The sequence below is a fragment of the Beta vulgaris genome, chromosome 1, assembly GCF_026745355.1.
Source record: "Beta vulgaris subsp. vulgaris cultivar EL10 chromosome 1, EL10.2, whole genome shotgun sequence".
Lineage (NCBI taxonomy): Eukaryota > Viridiplantae > Streptophyta > Magnoliopsida > Caryophyllales > Amaranthaceae > Beta > Beta vulgaris.
Window position 1 is genome coordinate 30,081,474 of NC_079202.1, and position 10,938 is coordinate 30,092,411.

The following is a 10,938-nucleotide window of genomic DNA, read 5'->3' on the forward strand; positions in this document are numbered from 1 at the left end:
TTGGTTTGTTGTTGTGGGCTCATGACCCATAAATCCAGGATCGTATGAAATATTATGTTTTCGTTGGAAGAGGATGTAATTTGAGGATTAACAAATGTAAATTGAGATTTGTGAATGCTAAGTGTGATTTGCTAGCAGCTCGAAAGTGCGGGCAATTACACACTCGGACACGAAACCAATGACCTCACGCTTCATATTTCGCCACCAATAGATCTTCTTAAGATCTTTATGGAGCTTATCACCCCTAGGGTGCACAAAATATGGAGTATTATACCCCTCATCCATAAGCTGTCTTTTAAGATCATTATGGTAAACACCACCTTCCTTTGAACCTTAAACTTCCATCATCATGAATCTTAAAGTCGACTTCCTTACCTTGCTTCATCTTCTCCTTAATCTTATCTAGGTGCTCTCTCCAACTTAACCCTCTTTGATCTCGTCCAAAACTGACAACCCCATTGACAAAACACTCAATCTTGCCTTGATATCCCCAGAATTTAAGATTTCAGGCTAAGCCTTCGCATATCCCGACACAATTTCTCAGGAACTACCAAGGCATTTATAATATGGCTCGACTTCCTACTCAAAGCATCGACAACTACATCCGCGTTCCCTTCATGATACTGAATGTATAGGTCATAATCCTTGATCAACTCTAACATCTCCTCTGTATCATATTGCTATCTTTCTGGGTGAAAATGTACTTCAAGCTCTTATGGTCGGTAAAGATATTACAAGCTTCCCCATAAAGGTAATGTCTCCAAATTTTCAAGGCAAACACGATCGCAACTAACCCTAGATCACAGGTAGGATAATTAGCCTGATACAGATTTAACTGACGCAACGCATATTACCTTCCCATTCTGCTGCAGAACACATCTCAAACCATACTTTGAAGCATCACTATACAATTTAAATCCCTCATTTCCATCATTGTTATTTCCCTAGGAACACTACAAGAGGGGGGGGGGGGTGAATTGTAGGTGTAGAAATAAACGTAACTTTTTGCGGAAATTAAAACTTAAACGAATAAACAAGCTAAAGGAACACAAGGGATTTTTACGAGGAAAAACTTCTTGGGCCCAACAAGAAGAAACAACCTCGACCACTAGGGATTTTAAACTCAACACTTTCACTAATTAGGCCAAACAACTTTGTTACAACCTAATTCTAACTCAAGCCACACCTTGAGTTCCTAAACTCAAGTTCCTGAGCCACTGTTCCCTTAACAGCAGTTCCTCTCAACTTCACTCGATGTTTTCTCACACATACAAGCTTCACTCAAGCCTCTCTCTTACAGAACTTCACTCAAAGTTCCCTTACCCCAAAAACCAACACTAATAGAATAAATGTTATTTGCTGCGGTGATATTGCTGCGGTTTTACCTATACGCAGCAATATAACACGCAAAAAGAAAATAAAAATTAAAAATTGACAATATTGCTGCGGTTCCCGCCCAAAACCGCAGCAATAGATAGTAACAGAACAAATTTTCAAATTTTCTAAATCGTTCTAAGACCACACCCTCTCACTAAACCCTAAAAAACCGTGCCCCCTCCCCTCTCTCTTCTCTCACTCTCCGCTCAAGTCTCACGCATCTCTCTCCTCTTCTCTCACGCCTCTCTCTCTCCTCTCCTCTCCTCTCACGCCTCACTCTCTCCTCTCACTCTCAATTCTTCGCCTCTCCTCTCCTGCATTCAACAATTTCGAAAGGGTCGTCGTCGTTCCAGTTCGTTCCGAGCGAAACCACATCATTCCGACTAAAGAGGCGTGAAACTGGAACGATCTGCTTCTTCGACCCTCTCGTTCTCTCTCCTCGTTCGTCGTTCTCAGGTCACCAATGTTCGTCGTCGTTGAAGTTCAGTGCACCTCTTTGCGGGCCCGTCGTCGATGACCCTTTCGAGATTATGAAGGCAGCAGTTAATGGTGGCCGGTGGGTCTGAGAAATTCCGGCCAGTTAATGCTTTGCCCTTTCCAGTTAATGTAAGAAATGGGTTTCGTTTCGTTTCAAGATCCTTTCGAGATTATGATCGAGCCTCTGCGCGTCCCTCTTTTCGTTTCAAGATCCTTGCCCATCTCTAGATCTGTTTTGTATTTTTTACTTTTTTTTCTTTATTTTTTTTATTTTCTTAGGTTTATATTTCTGTTTTTTTTTTTTGTTCTTTTTACTTTATTCTACTAGTTTCTTCGAGTTTGAGTTTTGTACAGTTATTGTTTTGTACAGTTTCTTTGAGTTTTGATTTTCTTTTTACTTTATTCTACGCTTTATTGTTATTGTTGAGTTTGAGTTTGGTTTTTTTGTTTTCATTTTACTTTTTAATTTATTACATTATTGCTGCGGTTTGGCCTAAAAACCGCAGCAATATAATTATTACCTATTGCTGCCCCCTTAATTGCTGCGCGCCCAAAACCGCAGCAATAGGCCACTTTTTGACCGCAGCAAATAGCATTTATTCTACTAGTGCAAAATACAATTGATCGAAATAAGCTTAGTGAAATTAGAGTAAGAAGGCAAAGAACAAATGGCTATTATGAGAGAATGAAGGCACTAACACTTAATTAGTTAAACTCACTTAATTACTTAGTCAGACACAATTTGGAACTTATCTAGACTTCTATATTATAGTTATGTTAATCATGATGAACGTGGGATTAAAACTAGAGTACATGTTTAGTCCATTAACCCATGTGGTTCCTTCCCCTAAGGAACACGTTTCACATTATGTCCCATGATCCCATGATCTAAAAATGAACGTGGATATATTTCAGCCATTACTCCTAAGTAATAGGAGTTCCTTGAGCTTTATCCGAAAATCAGTTTTTATAAAAACACTTTTTATCTTTAAAACTGAATTTTTAATCTTTAAGAAAATAATATCTTTTAAACAAAATCTTTCTAAAAACCGGATATTTATTTTCTTAATTTTCCGAAAAATAAAATCTTTTTCCTAAAACAGATTTTCTTTTTAAAACTGATTTTATCATTTGGAATTAGATATAACTAATTTCCTATAATTTAGGCATGACTTACTCAAATATCTTTTTAACCGTTATAATGTTTGCACGCCTAAGTCTAGTTCCTTTTATTAACTAAGTTCCTTTAACATATTCGTTTAGTGCCACTTCGTTTGTTCCTTACAAATGAACAAACTCCCATTCTCAAATAGACTGCCACTGTTCCTTACCATTCTTTCTTTGTTCCTTTACATTGGAACTAGAAAATAAAACGCCTAGCTTCTATTCTTCTTGATCCAATGCTTGCTCCAGTATCAACATAGAAACTTCTTTACTTAGCCTTTGAAATCCTCTCTTGACTTCTTCCGTACTTCATATTCTCCGAGTTCCTTTTATTGATACCTTAAACACCATACACTTAAATAACTCATTAGTTCACTACTTAGTTTGTTCCTTTGTTTCTTTGTCATTATCAAAACCAGGGTTCAACAATCAGGCAAAGTTAAAATGGGTGTAGGGGTTAAACGCTCCTTGAAAATCTGGAGAGCTTCCTGGCACTTCTCACTCCACTCAAATTTTGACTCTTTCTTCATCAAGTTGGCCATTGGCCTTGCTATCTTCGAGGAATCTCTCACAAATGTCCAATAATAGCCAGCTAAGCCCAGAAAACTCCTAATATCTGACACATTCTTTGGAGTAGGCCACTCACTAACAGCTTGAATCTTAGCAGGATCCACATAGACTTCTTCTTTAGACACATAATGACCCAAAATACTACTTTTTCCAAACGAAACTCACGCTTAGAGAACTTGGCATACAATTGATTCTTCCTAAGCATCTCCAATATTATCCTTAAGTGCTCATCATGCTCTTCTTCACTCTTTGAATAAATCATAATATCATCAATGAATACCACAAAAATTTATCTAAGAACTCATGGAATATCCTATTCATCAAATCCATAAATATGGCCGGAGCAGTAGTCAGTCCAAACGACATCACAGTAAACTCATAATGACCATAACGCAACCTAAACACAGTTTTAGGTATATCCTTATCACCCTCAAATGGTGATACCCCGAACTCAAATCAATCATCGAAAACATACTTGCTGACTCCATTCAATTGGTCGAACAGGTCATCTATCCTGAAAAAAGGATACTTGTTCTTAATAGTCACATTGTTTAACTTCCTATGGTCGATGCACAATCTCATACTCCTATCTTTCTTCTTCAAAAAAAATACAAGAGCTCCCCAAGGTGACGCACTAGGCTTAATATAACCCTTATCCAATAACTCTTGCAACTACGTCTTCAACCCACTCATCTCAGGAGGATTCTATCACACTAACATACTCTCAACATGCCATTAACTTTTAAGTAGGATCAAACACTTGATACAAGTCAAAATTATCTTTCAATACTAAGAATTGAAAAAAAATCATACTAATTCCACCCACCCTAAAAGATTAGTTACGTCCTCGTAACTGTAAGCGTACCTATTGAAATAGGTGGGGATATTGAGCTCGCATCGCATCCTCGGATTCCCAACTAAGCTCATCGTCCTTGTGGTTCGACCATAATACTTTCACCAGTTTAACTTCTCCATTCCGAGTTGCTCGAACTTTACTATCAAGTATCTTCATAGGGACCTCAACATATGAAAGGTTATCTTCTAATTGCAATTCATCAGGTGTGAGTACATGTGAGGGGTCACTAATGTACCGACGAAGCTGAGAAATATGGAAAAGATTGTGATCTCGAGCTATCTCTGGAGGTAATGCCAATCTATAGGTGACTTCACCTATCCTTTATGGGATCTCATACGACCCGATGAATTTAGGGCTTAACTTGCCCTTCCTCCTGAATCGCATTACTTTCTCACCGAGTTCAAACTCTGCATGTCGTCGGTATTTATATATCAACATAACTTTTCTGTCTATCTTATGCCGCCTTCATTTTCTGTTGCGTCAATTCTACTTGTTCCACGGTTTCTTGGATCATGTTAGGACCACAAACACAGGATTCGCCAATATCACTCCAACAAAGAGGACTATGACACTTGCGGCCATATAAGGCTTCATATGGGGCCATTCCTATTGAAGAATGATAGCTGTTATCATACGAGAATTCTATCAAGTCCAGTCTATCTTCTCACGAGCCCTTAAATTCTAAGGCACATTCCCTGAACATGTCCTCGAGTTTTTGGATTGTGTGCTTTGTTTGACCATCAGTAGCAGGCAGGAAAGATGTACTAATTTTCAACTGTGTCCCTAAGGCTTCTTGAAGCTTCTGCCAAAAATTAGATAAGAATCTACTATCTCTATCGGCACGATGTCCCTTGACACATCATGTAAGCGCAAAACGTTCTTCCTATATGCATCGGCTAGCTTTTGATGTTTCCATGTATCTTTCATTGTTACAAAATGGGCAAACTTGGTGAGTCGGTCCACAATGACCCAAATCATGTTATTACCATTAGGTGTTCTTGGAAGTCTAGAGTTAAAATCCATAGAAATTGAGTCCCACTTCCACACTGGAATCTCCAAAGGTTGAATCTCGCCTTGAGGTCTCTTATGCTCAAACTTGACTTTTGGCACGTCAAGCACTTGGAAACATACTCGGCGACCTGGTTCTTCATGTGAGGCCACCAAAAGGTGATTTCGAGGTCTTTATACAATTTGTCACCTCCTGGATGTACCGAATATGGAGTCAAATGAGGTTCATCTAATATTTTCTTCTTCAGATCAGGTATGTCAGGAACACACCACCTACTCTTATAGCGAAGACTCCCATCCGCATGGATCTTGAAATAAGCATCTTCAGTATCTCGAACCTCTCCCATCTTTTTCTTCAGAAGTGCATCACTAGTTTGATTCTCCTTAATCTCATCGTACACATCTGGTTGCAATGTAAGGGAGTTAAGTTGTGCCCCAACTCGGACAAGTACAGTGAGTGAGAAGGTTTCCTGCTAAGCACATCAGCAACAACATTGGCCTTGCCTTCATGATATTGAATCTCCATATCGTAATCCTTAATCAGCTCTAACCATCTTCTTTGTCTCAATATTCAGCTCCTTTTGCGTGAAGATATACTTGAGGCTTTTATGATCAGAGTATATTTTGAATGAAGTACCAAGCAAATAGTGACGCCAAATTTAAGAGCAAAGACTAATGCGGCTAATTCAAGATCATGTGTGGTGTAGTTCGGCTCATGAACTTTTAATTGTCTAGACGCATATATAAGCCATAGCTTTCCTTTTTTGCATAAGCACACATCCAAGGCCATTTCTCGAAGCATTCGTATATACCTTGTAGTCTTGATCCCCATTAGGTAAAGTTAAGACTGGAGTTGTAGTTAGACGCTCCTTCAACGTCTTAAAGCCTTCTAACAATCATCATTCCATTCATACTTGGTGCACTTCTTCATTAAGCTCGTCAATGGGCGAATATTTGAAAAATATTTCACGAATCTCCTGTAGTAGCCGGCTAGACTAAGGAAGCTGCGAATTTCAGTCACATTCTTCGAAGTATACCATTCAAAAAATCGCTTGAATTTTAGATGGATCAACTGAAATACCTTCCTTAGAAATGATATGACCCAGAAAAGCCACTTTCTCGAGCAAAAATTCACATTTGGAGAACTTTGCATACAAGTGATTTTCTCTCACTATTTACAAAAAAGCATGAAGGTGCTCTTCATGTTCACTCATATTCTTTGAATAAATCAATATATCATCAATAAACACAACAATAAATTTATCCAAATAAGCTCTTAATACCCTGTTCATTAAGTCCATGAACACCGCTGGAGCATTAGTCAAGCTAAAGGGCATAACTGTAAACTCATAGTGTCCATAACGGGCACGGAAAGCTGTCTTTGGGATATCTTTATCTGCAACACGAAGCTGATGGTAACCTGATCTCAAGTCGATCTTAGAGAATACTCCTGCATCGGCAACTAATCAAACAAGTCATCTATCCTTGGCAATGGATACTTGTTTTTCACAGTGACGTTATTGAGTTCTCTGTAGTCAATGCATAATCGTAGGTACCATCCTTCTTCTTCACGAAAAGAACTGGCGCACCCTAAGGTGATACACTAGGCCGAATATAGCCTTTATCTAGCAAGTCTTCTAATTGAGTTTTCATTTTCACTCATCTTAGCAGGAGCCATCCGATAAGGTGGCTTATATATAGGTCCCATTCCAGGTACCAAATCGATGTTGAACTCCACATCACGCTTTGGAGGCATATTAAGAATATCATCTCGAAACAAATCTTGATACTCATTCACAAATGGGACATCTCCGAGCTGTGGTCTTTCCTTACTAGTATCATGAATACGGCAAAGGTACATAGGGTATCATTTCCTTAAATAAGACTTCAATTTAAGGCATAAATGATCTTCACCGGACGGTGACTATAAAGCACATGGACACCCTTATGACTCTCTATTGTGACTTTTTGTTTTGGACAATCTATCTTGGCTTTATACTTTTCTAGCCAATCCATCCCTAGTATTACATCAAAATCTTTCAAAGGAACAACTATTAGGTCAATGAACCAGGTAATTTCACCATAAGCTATATGGACATCTAAATATATCCTATTACACATGACACTTAGACCAGAAGGAATGGAAATATCTGCCTCACAAGGTGTGACACTTTCTATGTTTAGCCTTTTTGCAAAAGTTTTAGTTATAAATGAATGTGATGCACCTGAATCAAATAATATGTAGGTAGGTGTAAAATGGATAGAGAAAGTACCGGTCACTACATTCCCCTGGTTATCTGCATCTGCTTGCTTCAGATGATTAAGGTTGCCCGTGTTCTTCTTCTCGGGACCTCTCGTAGTATGAGTAGCATTAGCCGTTCCTGCGGTATGATTTGGAGCTGCAGAAGTAGTTGGGCGATTACTAGCTGTACTAGCAGTGCTTCTCCTCAACACCTCATAATTGCGGCCAATCTTAGCATCAAGATTAATGAAACACTCATAAGCTCTATGCCCCTCTTTCTTGCCATAATTATATGTCACCTTATTGCCTTCACAATCCCTCCCTAGATGATTGTTTTCACATCTTTTGGAGAAATAACGACGAACAGGTCCTGGGTTGTTTTGGGATTGAGATTGGCTCTGGGCTTGGCTACGGGGTTGAAATGAACTCTGAGCACTCCTTGGGGCTTGTTGACTCTAATCTCCTCTACTGAAGTTCCCCCTAGGACCCCGATCATCAAAGTTTCTGCTCTTGTTTTGCCTAAAGTTATGACCCTTATCCAATTGTTGGGTACTTTCTTTTGTAGGAGCTTTCATCTTTTCTGTAGCTGTCTTTCTCTCCTTGATTCTCTCGGCATTGCTAGCACGAGTATAAACTTCGTTTAAGGTCGTAAAATCGGCTACTCCCATGTTGCAAAGAAGTTCAAGATTATGTTTTTCCTCGAACCTCAGAGCTTTTTCTTGTTCATTTGGAACCAATTCAGGCAAGAAACAAGACAACTCAGGGTATTTAGTATAGAAGTCTTGGACAGACATATCTCCTTGCTCCAGCTGTTCAAACCCAGATCTCTTCCTTTTCCTCATATGAGGTGGGAAGAACTCAGTGCTTAACGCCCTCTTGAACTCTTCCTAACAAAATTCCTTTGTCTCCACTTCCTCGAAACCATCCTCATCGTATGTGACTTTGTTGGTCCACCATATATCAGCTCTTCGGTGAGATGGTAGGCTGCAGAGTCTACTCTCATCTTTTCAGGGACCTGGAGAGTGACGAATATCTTGTCAAACTCTCTAATCCAATTCTCCATCTTCACGGGGTCGCCTTTTCCATCGTACTTAGGCGACTTCTTCAAGTCATTTGCTTTATGCACAGCAGCAACTTCAATGATAGCTACTCTGCTAGTGCAAGTAGTAGTAGCTCCTGCTTTCACCAGCAATTGCACAACCTCGATCATGGCCTTATTAGACTCGACCATCTGACGCATCAAAGCATGCATCTCTGACGATTTAGTTCTTTCACGCTTGTGCATCTTGTAAGCACTACACAAGGTAAAAAAAAACTTGAATCTCGATAAAACACGAGTATAACACATTGATTATCACAAAAGAATATTAACTCTCAAATCACGATATACAAAAAAAATAATCACATAATTAATATAAGCATATAAAAAACACATAGTATACACTTCCCGTGTATAACCCATCTCACTTTCTCACCTCGGCTTGTCAAAATTTTAGTTTCCTATCATCTTTAATTTAACCCATTCATTTATTAACCTAACTTTGATACCAAACTATAACGACACCCTTGAATTTCGAGTGCTTAATTAAATTAAATAATAATAAAATTCTATAGAAAATTCGGCAGAGTTTCGTTTGAAATATGGAATGCCTAAAATTTAATTTAGGACTGGCGTCCGAACTATAAACCTGTTTCAACAAATCAACAATCCATATCCCAAATTTCCAACAACTCCACCCAGCTCAAATGCCAACGTAATTCCTGTATAATTACTCGAAATCCAAACGTGTTATTCCATGATTATTACGAGAATAATCGCTAAGGAAGAACTACATGTACCAAAACTAAATTGAAGCTGAATTTAAACTTTACAACCTAACCGAATAAAGATTTAGGTGGATTAATATTTACAACCCTAAGTCTCAAAATATTGATTATATCTAAGAAATGCACCAAAACAGAACTATTATAACTATATTAACTCAAAACTAGTAGACGTTGCTCTTCGCCCACACCCCGACTCTAAGCCTTCATGTACCTGCATATATCAAGCATGTAGTATAAGCCAAACAGGCCGAGCAAGAGTCAATACTGTAAAGCCAAATACATATGCAGGTAGGATGCACAAATTATATCTTACAAATCATTTACTTTTACAACCACAATACTAAATAAAAACATTATAAAACATTTTTCTTCATTTCTCTTCCAAACCAAATACTCTTCTATTTTCTTTGCTAAAACAATTTCTTTCAAAATCTCAGATTCATGAATCTATGGGATGGAACAAACTTTATTTCCCATTGGGCTAGCTAGGCCCTCCGGATAATTATTAGACAAAGACCCCTAGTCTGCACACCCCACAAATGGCCAAACCGTAGCAGAAGATTTAAGTCCGAGGTACTGACCAATGTACCTCCCAACTATTCTGTAATGTCGAGACAATCGCGACAAGGTTCCAATTCCTTCAGACACTACAAAGGCAATTTCAACCATTTTAAAAACATAAAGCTATCCATAAATATTTTTCTGTAACTATTCTATAATTCAAGGTTTGAAAACAAACTATCTATATTAGGAGGAACATCCTCCTATTCAAACCGATCTCAACTCAAGAGATCTGATGCATACCATTATAGTCTTTTCTCGTAAATATGAAAGTTTTAGTTGAAATCTTATCTTTTGTAGACCTTTCTCGTAATTATTAAAGATTTGAGTAAGGAATATTACCTTTCAAACTATAGCAACCCAACTAGCTCAGTCAGTACGGCTCCTCAATGAAACCAGGATCTACAATATAAACATAAATGTACTTAATAAATATTACTAGATTTGGCTAAAATAATTAATGAGTTTTTATTAACGTTAGTTTTATAACACATCAATCCCCCCTTTTTTATTATTAAAGTAAGTATAACTAACTCTCATAACTTATTTACTTAAACCGCCATTTACCTTTGATTACCAAAGTAATTAATACCAATAATACTAAAATCTCCCTTAGTTTATATTAAATCAACATTAATACTCCTATTATACTTTAGACACTCAAAAGTCCATTAGAAAAAAACATTCATAAGAAAACATTGAAACTCAAAACACTCGAAACTAACTATACTTTTATCAATTTCAGTAGAAACTTAAAATGGACATAACTTCCTCATTGAGATCCAAATCAAGACTTTCTTGAGCTTATATTGGATAAAATTTCAATACGAACAACTTTTGGGAAATGGTATTTTTG